At 34.2% G+C, this 14,312-nt stretch overlaps 1 protein-coding gene across 1 annotated transcript in view; it reads right to left on the bottom strand.

Annotated features, from left to right (window-relative positions):
* Window positions 1–327, bottom strand: part of LOC130896821 (uncharacterized) — a 193,308-nt gene extending 192,981 nt beyond the window's left edge. The window contains exon 1 of the mRNA XM_057805150.1: window positions 109–327. The gene's annotated coding sequence lies outside the window, so the exon portion shown is untranslated. The remainder of the gene's footprint in view (window positions 1–108) is intronic.
* Window positions 328–14,312: the final 13,985 nt, after the last annotated feature.

Raw genomic sequence — 14,312 nt, 5'->3', positions numbered from 1 at the left:
GTTTAGTTTCTTATCGAGAGATTTTATACAAACAGATACATTTATGAACATCTCTGAATAGTGTATTTTTTTTGTGAAAAATCCTGAATAGTATTTTATTGTACTTACCTAAAACCACAATTATTCAATTTGTTTTCGTGAGATAAGATTCGAAATCCTTCTACAATCTCAATTCATATAAACAATTACACAAAATACGTTATTTTTTTATTAAATAATCCCACAAAATTCGCGCGCAATTTCAAAAATTCAACGACCGATTTATCTGCCAGAATCCAAACGGAAAAAATCTACTCCTGCAACATAACAACGCGTCTACTGAACTCCGCGAGTCCTGCAGGATCAGGACCATCGGAAGCTGAGAGTTTTCTTGCGATAAGCATGCGCAGGATTTCTTTCGGTCTATGAACCGCTTGACATTTGTGTTTCTCGGAGATGTTGGGCTGACCTCACGCTGTTCAGTTTCCCTGTTTTTTATTTCACGGAATGTGTCTCGGACGACCCAAGTGCATTTCGTAAATTCTACAATCGTTTTTTGCAACAAGAAACAATCTAATAATGCGTAATAAATTTCGTCAAATTAAATGAGGCTGGGAATGAATAAATTTGATTTACAATTCAAATCTTTTTGGAATTTACATTCTAATTTAATCCATTTTTAAGCGAAATAAAGTTGAGTAATGGAGAGTTGCCTATCTTAATGAAGCTGTAGCTGTAGCACAACGCCGACTGACGCCTGAATGTAAACAAAGGCGGAGTGTGCTGCACGAAACGATTCTGGTAATAAGAGATAGAAGATTTAGTCGGAATACTATTATTATATTGATATCCCGACATTTTTTGAAACAATGAATCAAAACACAGAATTTAGATGATTTATTGAGTTTTATTTGGAATAACAAACCGTTTATACCAAAACAACATCTATGTAAAGAGAGATATAGTAGAAACGGTGGATGTATCAAGACTCAGAACCCCTATGATCGAAATATTCAATCGTATCTAGAACCAAAATCTGTGAATTAAGCTGCTTTCATATCTTTTCACGATGCTATTATTTTTTATTTCTATTAATGGAAGGATTTAGAAAATAATCGTAGAATGAGTCACGCGATGGAAGACCTCCACCGTTTCTAGTATATGAATCAATATGTAGGTCAGCGACATCTATAAAGTCTGCAAAATACCAAAGGAAAATACACAGCGACAGTATCAAGTCTTGATTCTCCCAAGAACATCGATTTTCGAGAGTTTTAAGTGGGTCTATCAAGAGACATTCATCCGTAACGGTTCAGAACAAGGACATGTTTACGTGGCTGTAGCACAACGCCGACTGACGCCTGAATGTAAACAATGGCGGAGTGTGCTGCACGGAGCGACCGGGAGTTGAAAATAAAAACGTTTCTCGTAATAAGAGATTGAAGATTTACTCGGAATACTATTATTATATTGATATCTCGAGATTTTTTGAAACAATGAATCAAAATTATGATAACACAGTAGGTAGATGATTCATTCCTTCCAGTAGTAAGAACTGATTTTATTGTTTCGTAATATCTGCTTTTCAATCTTATCCTCAAATCTACTGAGCAATTGGAGAAATATGTTTACCATATCATGGTGTACATATCTATTGGTAGTACTGGAAGATCCATCCATTGTGAAGTTTGCAGTTCTTCCTTTTTTGAATCCGGCTTAGATCATCCTGATTACAGACGCGTTGTTGTGTGTTTTTACGATAATTTATAGTGGAATTAGATCTAGAAGAACGATCTGTGGTGCCGATGAAGAGATTCACGCGGCTCTTGTGATATAGATCAACACTGCACCTTGCTCAGATTTCGCTTCGTCGATTGTTGCTTGAATTTTCTTTATCGGGCGTTTGCTCCATAGGTTATTTGAGTTCATCATCATGAAATTTGAATTATTCAAGTGATATTGACTTCGTTAAGCTATGCCTGTTGACATTGGACTGAAAAGCAGCAGCGCTGGGAGACTGATAGCCGAAAATCTCGAAGGGAAAAAATTTAGTACTTTAGAGATGATTAACAACTGTGTAACATTAATAAGACACAAAAAAAGGAGAAGAAACGACGGATATGAGCAGTGAGGAGCACCAATACTGTTGAGCAACAAAAATCGTGTTATTGGACAAATATTTGTTCACGTTTTGATCATTAGCATCTGGTTTTGAAACATCCCGACCGATGATCGTTCTTAAACTAATATTTTCAATATTTCTTGGGCTTCTTTAGCATATTTGATCACTTTTTTTATAAAAATTTGATATAAATTTGTTGCTTATTATCCATATTTTGAGAGAAATACTACAAAAAAGTTTATATTCTCAGACCAATAAGTCAGAATAGGTTCCAAATTTGATTTGCTTCTAAAAAAATTTCATCTGCATATTTTTTTATCTCTCCCCGTATATCTATTTTATAAAAATGATAATTACTATGAAAAAATTCAATTAAAATTTTCAGTAACGTTATTTTCAGAGTTTGCAGATTCTTTGCAGTTTTCCACTGCTTTTTTTTTGAATTATATTCAAGCATCTTCACTTTTAGCTCCCGCTGTAAACGACTTTGTGAAAATTACTTTATTGCGGCAATTCCATTGTAAAATATATTTTCGAGTCAAACCTGGCAAGTTTATTACCGCCTAATCAAATTCAAAGTTTCTTAGTGCCACTTCGAATACACGAAATTAAATAAACAACAATAAAACCTCAAATATATATATTTTTTGTATTATGCAAGAATTTACAACAGAAACTTGATGACACAAGAAAAATTTAAGTAGTATGATTCCCTATTGGATTAAAACGAGTGGAAACAAGTTTGAAATGACGTTGCCACCAATGGCTTTAGTAAAATCGTCTTTTGTCAAAAACATGGACCTTGAAGAACGCATCAAGCTCTGTTTCAGCTTGAAATAGTATAGCCGGATAATTTTACATGGGCTACGATTAATTTTAATTTTGCCGCACATGGTGTCATATTTTTCTTCAAATTCGAGTTACTTATTTTCGTCATAACTCGCTTAATTTTCATGCTAGACGATTTTATAAAAACTCATTCTAAAGGTCTTAAAAAGTACTTTAAAAATGTTTTTCACAATTTTTTACGAAAAATTGATCGTTTTTTCGCTATTTGACCTCAAACCTCAAATTTACGAAAAACAAACAATTGGCTTTCAGTGACTCATAGATTGCTGAATATTATTCAAAATATTAAATTTAAACTGACTAATTTCTTCGTTTTTCTATAATCTTCAATTTTGATAAGAGTAATTTTTTCCAGAAAATGCGTAATTTTCGAGTTTTTCGTCAAAAAATGTTGATAAACGTCTTTTTTTTCATTTTCAATCGCGAATAACTCAGAAATTATCGAGTTAAATAAAAAACTTCATTCCACATTTTTTTCATAAAATTCAATTTTCTATAGATTCCTGGCGCTATTTTGAAATTTTAAATTTCCACCTCCGAGTAAGGGTGGCATTCACCCCTGGGGTCCCCAGGTTTTATATTTGCATCATTTTTGACCTTCTGTCAAAATTTGAAACTAATACATGAAGGTCTTTAAAATTGCGAAGTGATTTGCTTAGCTCATTGTACCAAAAGTTCAAAAGAAACATAAAGAAACTTAAAATCTATCTAAAAAGATGATATAACTGATCACTAGTGATCTACAATTGGAAATGTGTCATTTAAGAACGTCCTTTGACTTTCAAAACAAATGAGAATGAGTATAAAATGAACTTTGACTTCTACAAAGAGTTTTGGAATGTTTACGGAAAGATATTCTTTCTAATTCATCCTGCTTTGCGCTGAGATCAGTTTCCAAAGAATTTATTCATCTTTAAAACCGTCTGCCTAACTCGTAATAACGATTATTCAATTTCAGAAAGATCGTTACACTTAGGAACGCGAGGCAGGACCTTTACTTACCTACTACACGTTCGAATATCTGATTTTGTTTTCTTTATTCATTATTATATTGCCATTCTTTGGCTCTTGGATTTGATCTCCTCACACCTAATGTTTCTTTCTCTATTTGGCATCACTGATTTTCTTTCTTGTATCCATATATTGTTTATTATCTTCTCTCTTCCATCATCATCAGCATTCTGACTCATCCAACATATCTTCAAAATCAGCATCGTTTTGTGAGAAGCTTGAATACTTTGTGGATGCAAGATTCAATGCCAAACTAAAATATCATTTGGATACTGGCAAGAAAAAGAGGTTCATGGTAATGTGAAAACGTAAAATTTTTTCATTTTTTCACAACTCTAGTTTGGTATTAACACTTTGTTTTATAGCAAATGGGATACCTTCTCAATTCTTGTTTCTGTGTACAGGCGTTCAGTAACTCTCGTTCATTTACTATCAACATTTTTTTTCTGTAGATTTTTCCGTATTTTCGAAAACTTTTTCCATATCTAGTAATTCGATATATACTGCTTTAGCTTGTTGGTCCTATATTAGCTCGCAGTCTAAAAAGCTTTAGCGCTGTTCTCAATAGCGATAATCCTCTATAATTATTATATTATTCCCTGTTTCCTTTATCTTCTATCCATATTAAATTACTTGTTATAAGGTTGTTTCATCTCCTATGTTCATTATCATCATCTTGATTTTATCTTCTCCCGGTGTATTCGCATTTTTGAGCTGTTTTATTGCTGTAACCAATTCTACTCTTCAAATATAAGCTGTTTTTTTCCTCTTCTTGAGTTTTTTCTTCTTCTTTCTCTATTTGATTTGTCGTTTCGTTGTGTCTTCTAGTTCAAGCACTCCTTCAAATTATTATCTCAAGCATTTCCCTGTCTAATTCTTCATTGATATATTTTCTAGCTTTCTGTTGCTTCTAAAACCTTCCAATACTGTATTTTGGTTTGTTTCACTGTCTAATTCTAACTACATTTTTCATTTTCTCTGTTTGGTGTGCATAACCTAACTTTTTTAATTTGTTTTTCATACTTCTTCGCTTTTTTTGTCTTAGATATATTTGCCATTAACTTTTTTTGATTTTATATTATGTTTCATGTTATCAGTCCAGTTTTTGGTTATTGTTTGTCACCCAGACGTCTCTTGACTGTATATTATGTCGCTTAATTGGATAATTTTCAAATCTACTCAATAAATTCTTGTCTAAACTAAATTTGACATTTTATTTCGATATTTCAAATAGTTTCAAGATGGCGAATCATAATTACATATTGTAAACGCAGTAAAAAATTCGTTGCATTGTGTAATTTTGAGGGAATTTATAATTTTTAACTGTATTAAAATTGTGAATTCAACTCCAACTTTTTACGATGCTGTACATGAAACTTCAATATAAATTGGTTACCTCTCTTTCCCTTTTTCCGCCTCCTTTTTAATACGTCGTCTACCAAGATTCTAAACGCTATCCTGATTAGCGGATTTCAGCAAATTCATCCACCTTCGTTCGTCTCCGCCATATTAAAATAATGATTTGTATGAAACGTCGGGCGTTTTGCCAACTGCACTCGCAGCCTAAAGAATAAAATTCGGCACATAACTTTCGTTTTATGACATGGTTTTCTTCAAGAATGTTCTCTATTAAATCACCTCCCAGAATTCGAATGAATCTTTTTTAACAACAGGCATCCTCGTCTGGAAAAATTAAAAATATATATTCAAGCTTTTTGATAATACTTTTCGCCTCGACGTTAATTGTAACTAGTTCCGCAAACATTTTCTGAGTAAATCATGAAAATTTGAATAATACACTGTAGAGTAAGATGGCGAACGGCTATAGTTCGACTGAAAATAAGCAGATGTCGCGCAATGCTATATGTTGAATCCTTCCAGTTTTTAGGCAAACAGATATAGGTTGGGTTAGGTTAGGTTGAGTGAGGTAAGGTTAGGTTAAGTTAGGTTAGGTTAGATTAGGTTGGGTTAGAGGTTAAGTTTAATTGAAATAGCATACAAGTCTTGGTGTGTAAATTTACTTTACCAGCATTAAGTAAACCGTTTCTTCACTTGGGTTTAGGTACTTGTATTAAGACCTAGATAAGTTAGTCTTCCAATTTGGCAATAATGGCAGCTTTCTGTTAGATTTACCAAACGCATTATTATCGAATTATCTGTCACTGACAGTGACAGGAGCTCTGATTTACGCAGGCAATATTTGAGTATATGTTTTTCAATAAACAGAAATGTGTATTGAAATATTATTAAGAGACATGTCACATCTGACATGCCGTGAAGATTGATGAATGATATTTTAAAATAAATATTAAGTTTTAAAAATAATTTGATTCAAAAGAATTTACGGAAATTCACGTGAGCTGGCAACGTAGCTCGACTGAAATAGAGAAAGAGAGAGGTATGAAAGTTTATTCTATTGGGCCCCAACGACTGGCAAAGAGAGAGACTCTACACTATTTTAATATCATCGAAATGACGTCGAATTTTCAAGTGGTAGAAATGGCAAAAATGGAGAATAACAAGTTTTGAATTTATTGGTAACTAGAGGGAGATAGAGCGTGGTAAGCGGATGCTCTTTCTCTCTCATCAAATAGTACAATTACTCTTATATGCAATTCTTTCTATTTTTAAAATTTTTCTACGTCTTTTATACCGGTCTTAGAATCAAATCCACTTTTTATAGAGCAACGTGAGTCTCTGCTGTCCAGGTTATAAATGTTCGAAAGAGCCATGAAATGGCGCTGCTATCTAGAGTGTAGAGATGGAAATATCCGGTTTTATAAGCAAATAAACAAAAATTATCGGACAAATTTTGCACATATTTGTAGAATTTGTTATCGATACTAGTACCAAGACGTGATGCGTTCTTCAATGAGCGGCATTGAATCAAAATTTGATTCCAATTTCCAGGGAAACAACGAAATATTGAAGCTACAAGGTTCGTTTTAGAGATCCAATTTTCAGAATGAGAAGATTGGGAAAAAATTGAAGAGAACTATGAAGGATGCTCAGTATAACAAAAATATTTCCGAAAAGTTAGTATTTCAAAAAAAAATAGAGAATAGTTTGTGATTTGGATGAGGACATTATTCGTGTGGGGATTTATTAGTTTTGGCCCTAATATAGGAAATATTTTCTGCGGGCTTGCCTTGTCAATTGGTCCAACGCGAACGCAGTAACATCAACCGGTCAAGTTCAAAATTTCTAATTGTCATATTTTAAATCATACAAAAATTACGTTTCTAGACGACGCCATCTGAAAGTTGTTCGTTCTGTATTCTTTACATACCGAAAGCTGCGTTTTGAGTGTTCCGAGTGGTGAAATTGACAGTTCCGTATTGCAAAACACTTTCGGGACGCTCTAGAGTAGACAAATTCATTGTTGACAGTTGACAGTTTCACTTCGATGATTTTGCATAACCTCAAATTTTTAATTTTCTGAAATTATTTGTTTTATCCGTAGTTTTGTCTAAATTAATGAATAACAATGAATGATAATGAAAAACAAAACATCAGCTCGAATCCATCGCCATCTTATCTCACCGAAGAAAGCAATGCGGCCGTTCTTAATTCGTTGCCGGAAAAATCTCGTGCAAGGTACGTAAAACAGTACGAGCTCTTTATAAAGTGGTATCACCAGAAAGAGCCGAAAAACCCAACGGAAAATGTAGTGCTCGCTTATTTTTTAGAAAAATCTAAAATCTGGAAAAGTTCTACTTTATGGTCTCCATTCTCGATCAATAAAAGTACTATCGCCATAAAACAAGATGTTCACATCAACACAATAGAGAATTTTATTTATTGAACTGTATAATGTACTTAATGATATTTGCAATGTCAATATTAATTTATTAATTTATTTACGAAACAATTCGATGGGATTTATACCAAGACAAATTTCAGAAAATTAAAAATTTAAGGTTATGCAAAATCATCGAAGTGAAACTGTCCACTGTCAACATTGAAGTTACTCCAGAACGTCCCGAAAGTGTTTTGAAGTACGGAACTGCCACTTTCACAACATGGAACACTCAAAACGCAACTTTCGGTATATAAATGAGTACAGAACGAAAAATTTTCAGATGTCGTCGTCTAAAAATAACTATTAGCTGTCAGTTGCGTTTTATATACCATTTCCAACAAATGTAAGTCTAATAAATTGTCAGTTTTTCTGTTTGTTGTATCGACAAACTATTGACAAACTAAATTTATCTATGAAAACATTGAAGCAGCGTTGGGCGTTCTTCAGAAGATTGATTGACGACATTAAAGACACAATATAAATATAAAATAGCTAGTAAGAGAGTAGATACTGAAAAGATGATGAATAAGTTGAGTTTTGGTGCTTTTGTATACCAAATAAACTTCCCGAAATCATTTATGCACAAAAGTAAGTTTGGAAGTATTTCAATGGAACACGTCGTATTGTCTCGTAATTTCCTTTAACGTTCATTAGATTCATTATGCATGGTTTACTTATTAGAATAAAGTTATTTGTTTGAATACCTTGCCAACAAGTAAATCCTTACTTTAAACTAAGTTTTAATTAACCGAGATTTGTGATTCTATAGATTAGTGTCGGAAGGGACTTAATGAAACTTTCAGACTTGTGCGTTATTCAAATTCAAGATCGTTATTATATTCAAGAAATCCAACAAATCGCAGTCAACAACCCGAGTGCATTTAATGTTGAAACTAGTTTAGTTGTCACACTATACAAATTACGTAGCGCAGCGTTCGAAATGATGATGAATCTGCAGTACTCAAATGAGTGACGTTGATACTATGCACGTTGATACATTGTAGTTATTATCCGATCAAATTCCACGTGATTAAGACTCGGATTATACCTCGAATAACAAAAAAAAGTTATTTATGTCGTGAGTTTCAATTTAGTAGAGTGCGAATTGGAAAATTTTTCGCTTCCAATTAATATCGGTCTCTCCGGACTAGTACAGTCTCAAGAAAGGTAAGAGGACAGGAACCTCTAGAAAGTCGCTTCGAGAAGTTGTCGTTAAAAATAGTTATAGATTCCGTGTCGTATATCTTCTGCAGAAACATCAATACATTGATCATACCCTGACAGATACTTACTTGCCTCACACATTTTCTATGAAGGTCGTTCTATGGATTATGATTCTGCTAAAATTTTGACAACTGAAAGCAACTACGAAGAATGATCAGCGATGTTGATCAGTGTTGTAATAAATAAAATTGATTTAATTAACCTTAGTGTGATTTATGTATAACTTCCGGAAAATTAAAAATTTCTATAGCAAATTCAAGCAGTAGTTAATAAATCTTACATAACCTACAACCTAACGACCTAACCTAATCTAACCTATATTTAATTTTATTCGTAATCTTAATCATAAAATTCACAACAATTGGAATCAACAAATTGAGTCTTTGACCATATTACCAGTTATAACATGCATGACACTCAAACCAATATTACTAAGAAACTCCAGGCTGCACAAAGATCGTAAGAGAATAGAATGGATAAGGAAAGAGACTAAGGGAATATGCACCATCCCCAGAATGAAATCCCTGGATGGTAATGAACAGGACACATCAAAAGACTCAGGATAAGACTTAACCTAAGATAAAACCATGATCTAAAGAAGCTAGCAGGAACAATTTGGGCCTGATTAATCAACGATAGACATCAATGGACTCGAATGCATTAAAATGTACTAACTCTAATATATTCCGAGCTTTCGAATACTTATGCATTCATCCAAGCGGATATAAATTGGTATTTCTTGTTTATATTCTCGAATAGTACATATCGAAACTTATTTTAACAACTTCTGGATTTGCTTTTATGTTTACTAACGTTCCTACGTGGTATAATGGAATAGAACTTACGATATCGATAAAGTATTGAATAGCGCCCTTAGAAAAGATATTTTAAATCTCTCCCGAGGCACACACCCTTTTTGTTATATAATTCAATACATGATTTCCATATTTCTTGAGGTTTCAACCAAACACAAAGGTCATACGTATCGAATAAAATAAAGTAAAATGAAAAATTGCGTTTTCATATTGAAACGACGTACTTTAATATCGATAAATATATTTTTCTATTTCGTAAACATCGTTTATGTATGTATTCGATTGTATTGTTCAGTTTCAACTTCTTAACTGAAATATTGTATTTATATTGTTATAAATAATGAAATATAATTTCAGTACAATCGATTACAACATCCTGCATCGAAATCTAAGGCGTAGTGACAACAGGTTAACTTAAAAATCGAAAATCCCGATTTGTTTTGTTATATTATGTCAATTTGACATAGTAGCTAAACATTAAAATGACATTAATGGGTTTGTGAAAAACTTGTATCAGACCAACTTGATACTTGGAGATCAAGACGAATCATGAACTCCCCATAAGCGTGTTGTACCTGTATAAGAGGATTGCGTCTTTGGAGGGCAGGAAAAATAAGCAAATACCTTTTAGGATCTCTATGGTATGGCAAAATCATCTAAGCAACTGGTCGTATGGTCAGCATTCCCTCAGGAATACGACCTGTGCTACATGAATCAAAAATAACGATTCCATCTCCACCAGACAGTTTTTGATCGTACCAGCTAAGTCCAATAATGAGGTCAATTCATCAGAGGATGAAGGTACTCCAATGAGACGCAAAAATAAGCAAATACCTTTTAGGTTCTGTATGGTATGGCAAAATCATTTAAAAAACTGGTCATATGGTCAGCATTCCCTCGGGAATACGACCTGTGCTACATGAATCAAAAATAACGATTCCATCTCCATCAGACAGTTTTTGATCGTACCAGCTAAGTCCAATAATGAGGTCAATTCATCAGAGGATGAAGGTACTCCAATAAGACGCAAAAATAAGCAAATACCTTTTAAATTCTGTATGGTATGGCAAAATCATTTAAAAAACTGGTCATATGGTCAGCATTCCCTCGGGAATACGACCTGTGCTACATGAATCAAAAATAACGATTCCATCTCCACCAGACAGTTTTTGATCGTACCAGCTAAGTCCAATAATGAGGTCAATTCATCAGAGGATGAAGGTACTCCAATAAGACGTAAAAATAAGCAAATACCTTTTAGGTTCTGTATGGTATGGCAAAATCATTTAAAAAGCTGGTCATATGGTCAGCATTCCCTCGGGAATACGACCTGTGCTACATGAATCAAAAATAACGATTCCATCTCCATCAGACAGTTTTTGATCGTACCAGCTAAGTCCAATAATGAGGTCAATTCATCAGAAGATGAATGTACTCCAATAAGACGCAAAAATAAGCAAATACCTTTTTGGTTCTGTATGGTATGGCAAAATCATTTAAAAAACTGGTCATATGGTCAGCATTCCCTCGGGAATACGACCTGTACTACATGAATCAAAAATAACGATTCCATCTCCACCAGACAGTTTTTGATCGTACCAGCTAAGTCCAATAATGAGGTCAATTCATCAGAGGATGAAGGTACTCCAATAAGACGCAAAAATAAGCAAATACCTTTTAGGTTTTGTATGGTATGGCAAAATCATTTAAAAAACTGGTCATATGGTCAGCATTCCCTCGGGAATACGACCTGTGCTACATGAATCAAAAATAACGATTCCATCTCCACCAGACAGTTTTTGATCGTACCAGCTAAGTCCAATAATGAGGTCAATTCATCAGAGGATGAAGGTACTCCAATAAGACGTAAAAATAAGCAAATACCTTTTAGGTTTTGTAAGGTATGGCAAAATCATTTAAAAAACTGGTCATATGGTCAGCATTCCCTCGGGAATACGACCTGTGCTACATGAATCAAAAATAACGATTCCATCTCCACCAGACAGTTTTTGATCGTACCAGCTAAGTCCAATAATGAGGTCAATTCATCAGAGGATGAAGGTACTCCAATAAGACGTAAAAATAAGCAAATGCCTTTTAGGATCTCTATGGTATGGCAAAATCATCTAAGCAACTGGACGTATTGTCAGCATTCCCTCGGGAATACGACCTGTGCTACATGAATCAAAAATAACGATTCCATCTCCATCAGACAGTTTTTGATCGTACCAGCTAAGTCCAATAATGAGGTCAATTCATCAGAGGATGAAGGTACTCCAATAAGACGCAAAAATAAGCAAATACCTTTTAGGTTCTGTATGGTATGGCAAAATCATTCAAAAAACTGGTCATATGGTCAGCATTCCCTCGGGAATACGACCTGTGCTACATGAATCAAAAATAACGATTCCATCTCCATCAGACAGTTTTTGATCGTACCAGCTAAGTCCAATAATGAGGTCAATTCATCAGAGGATGAAGGTACTCCAATAAGACGCAAAAATAAGCAAATACCTTTTAGGTTCTGTATGGTATGGCAAAATCATTTAAAAAACTGGTCATATGGTCAGCATTCCCTCGGGAATACGACCTGTGCTACATGAATCAAAAATAACGATTCCATCTCCATCAGACAGTTTTTGATCGTACCAGCTAAGTCCAATAATGAGGTCAATTCATCAGAGGATGAAGGTACTCCAATGAGACGCAAAAATAAGCAAATACCTTTTAGGTTCTGTATGGTATGGCAAAATCATTTAAAAAACTGGTCATATGGTCAGCATTCCCTCGGGAATACGACCTGTACTACATGAATCAAAAATAACGATTCCATCTCCACCAGACAGTTTTTGATCGTACCAGCTAAGTCCAATAATGAGGTCAATTCATCAGAGGATGAAGGTACTCCAATAAGACGCAAAAATAAGCAAATACCTTTTAGGTTTTGTATGGTATGGCAAAATCATTTAAAAAACTGGTCATATGGTCAGCATTCCCTCGGGAATACGACCTGTGCTACATGAATCAAAAATAACGATTCCATCTCCACCAGACAGTTTTTGATCGTACCAGCTAAGTCCAATAATGAGGTCAATTCATCAGAGGATGAAGGTACTCCAATAAGACGTAGAAATAAGCAAATGCCTTTTAGGATCTCTATGGTATGGCAAAATCATCTAAGCAACTGGACGTATGGTCAGCATTCCCTCGGGAATACGACCTGTGCTACATGAATCAAAAATAACGATTCCATCTCCATCAGACAGTTTTTGATCGTACCAGCTAAGTCCAATAATGAGGTCAATTCATCAGAGGATGAAGGTACTCCAATAAGACGCAAAAATAAGCAAATACCTTTTAGGTTCTGTATGGTATGGCAAAATCATTCAAAAAACTGGTCATATGGTCAGCATTCCCTTGGGAATACGACCTGTGCTACATGAATCAAAAATAACGATTCCATCTCCATCAGACAGTTTTTGATCGTACCAGTTAAGTCCAATAATGAGGTCAATTCATCAGAAGATGAAGGTACTCCAATAAGACGCAAAAATAAGCAAATACCTTTTAGGTTCTGTATGGTATGGCAAAATCATTTAAAAAACTGGTCATATGGTCAGCATTCCCTCGGGAATACGACCTGTGCTACATGAATCAAAAATAACGATTCCATCTCCACCAGACAGTTTTTGATCGTACCAGCTAAGTCCAATAATGAGGTCAATTCATCAGAAGATGAATGTACTCCAATAAGACGCAAAAATAAGCAAATACCTTTTAGGTTCTGTATGGTATGGCAAAATCATTTAAAAAACTGGTCATATGGTCAGCATTCCCTCGGGAATACGACCTGTGCTACATGAATCAAAATATAAATGTACTGTAATGGACCCAAGAGGAATTAAATGATTCAGCTAAAGATTCAATCAAAACAATGTCTTAGCACCAGGTACATTTTTTTCATGGTATCGCTATAAAGAACGAAATTTACCACCTTTCTTTAAAGAAAAACAAATCAATGGTGTTATTTTGTGATACCACCGATCTAATGAGATATGGAATCTCGAAACGTCTGAATGGAAACTTGGAATGGAAGTTTGAAAGGAGTTCTTCATTCCGTTCTCTTGAAGGAAATTATATAATTGGGTCAGTAGACAAACACTGGTCGGTCTAAACGACAAAATTTTGCACCTGGTATGAAAAGCATTCCACATGATGCTAAAGAAGATTGGGTACCACAGCTGCACATAAAGCTCGGATTGATGAAGCAATTTTGACTATGATACATATCATAGTCGAGTGAAATTAGATTATGGATTATACAAAATTAAAACTTGAAGCATATATAGAATCAGCATAAAAACATTTCAGAAACAGTTATTTCCATGCAGGATAATGGTGTAGATAAACGCTGCAGAACATAACATTGACAAGGTTTGTACTGTAGACTCGAGGTTACTTTTTACCAAAATTTCGAAAAATATTGTTATGGTAGACACTTTTTCTAATA

This window comes from Diorhabda carinulata, chromosome 7 (assembly GCF_026250575.1).
Source record: "Diorhabda carinulata isolate Delta chromosome 7, icDioCari1.1, whole genome shotgun sequence".
Lineage (NCBI taxonomy): Eukaryota > Metazoa > Arthropoda > Insecta > Coleoptera > Chrysomelidae > Diorhabda > Diorhabda carinulata.
This window is presented reverse-complemented; position numbering and strand designations above follow the sequence as displayed.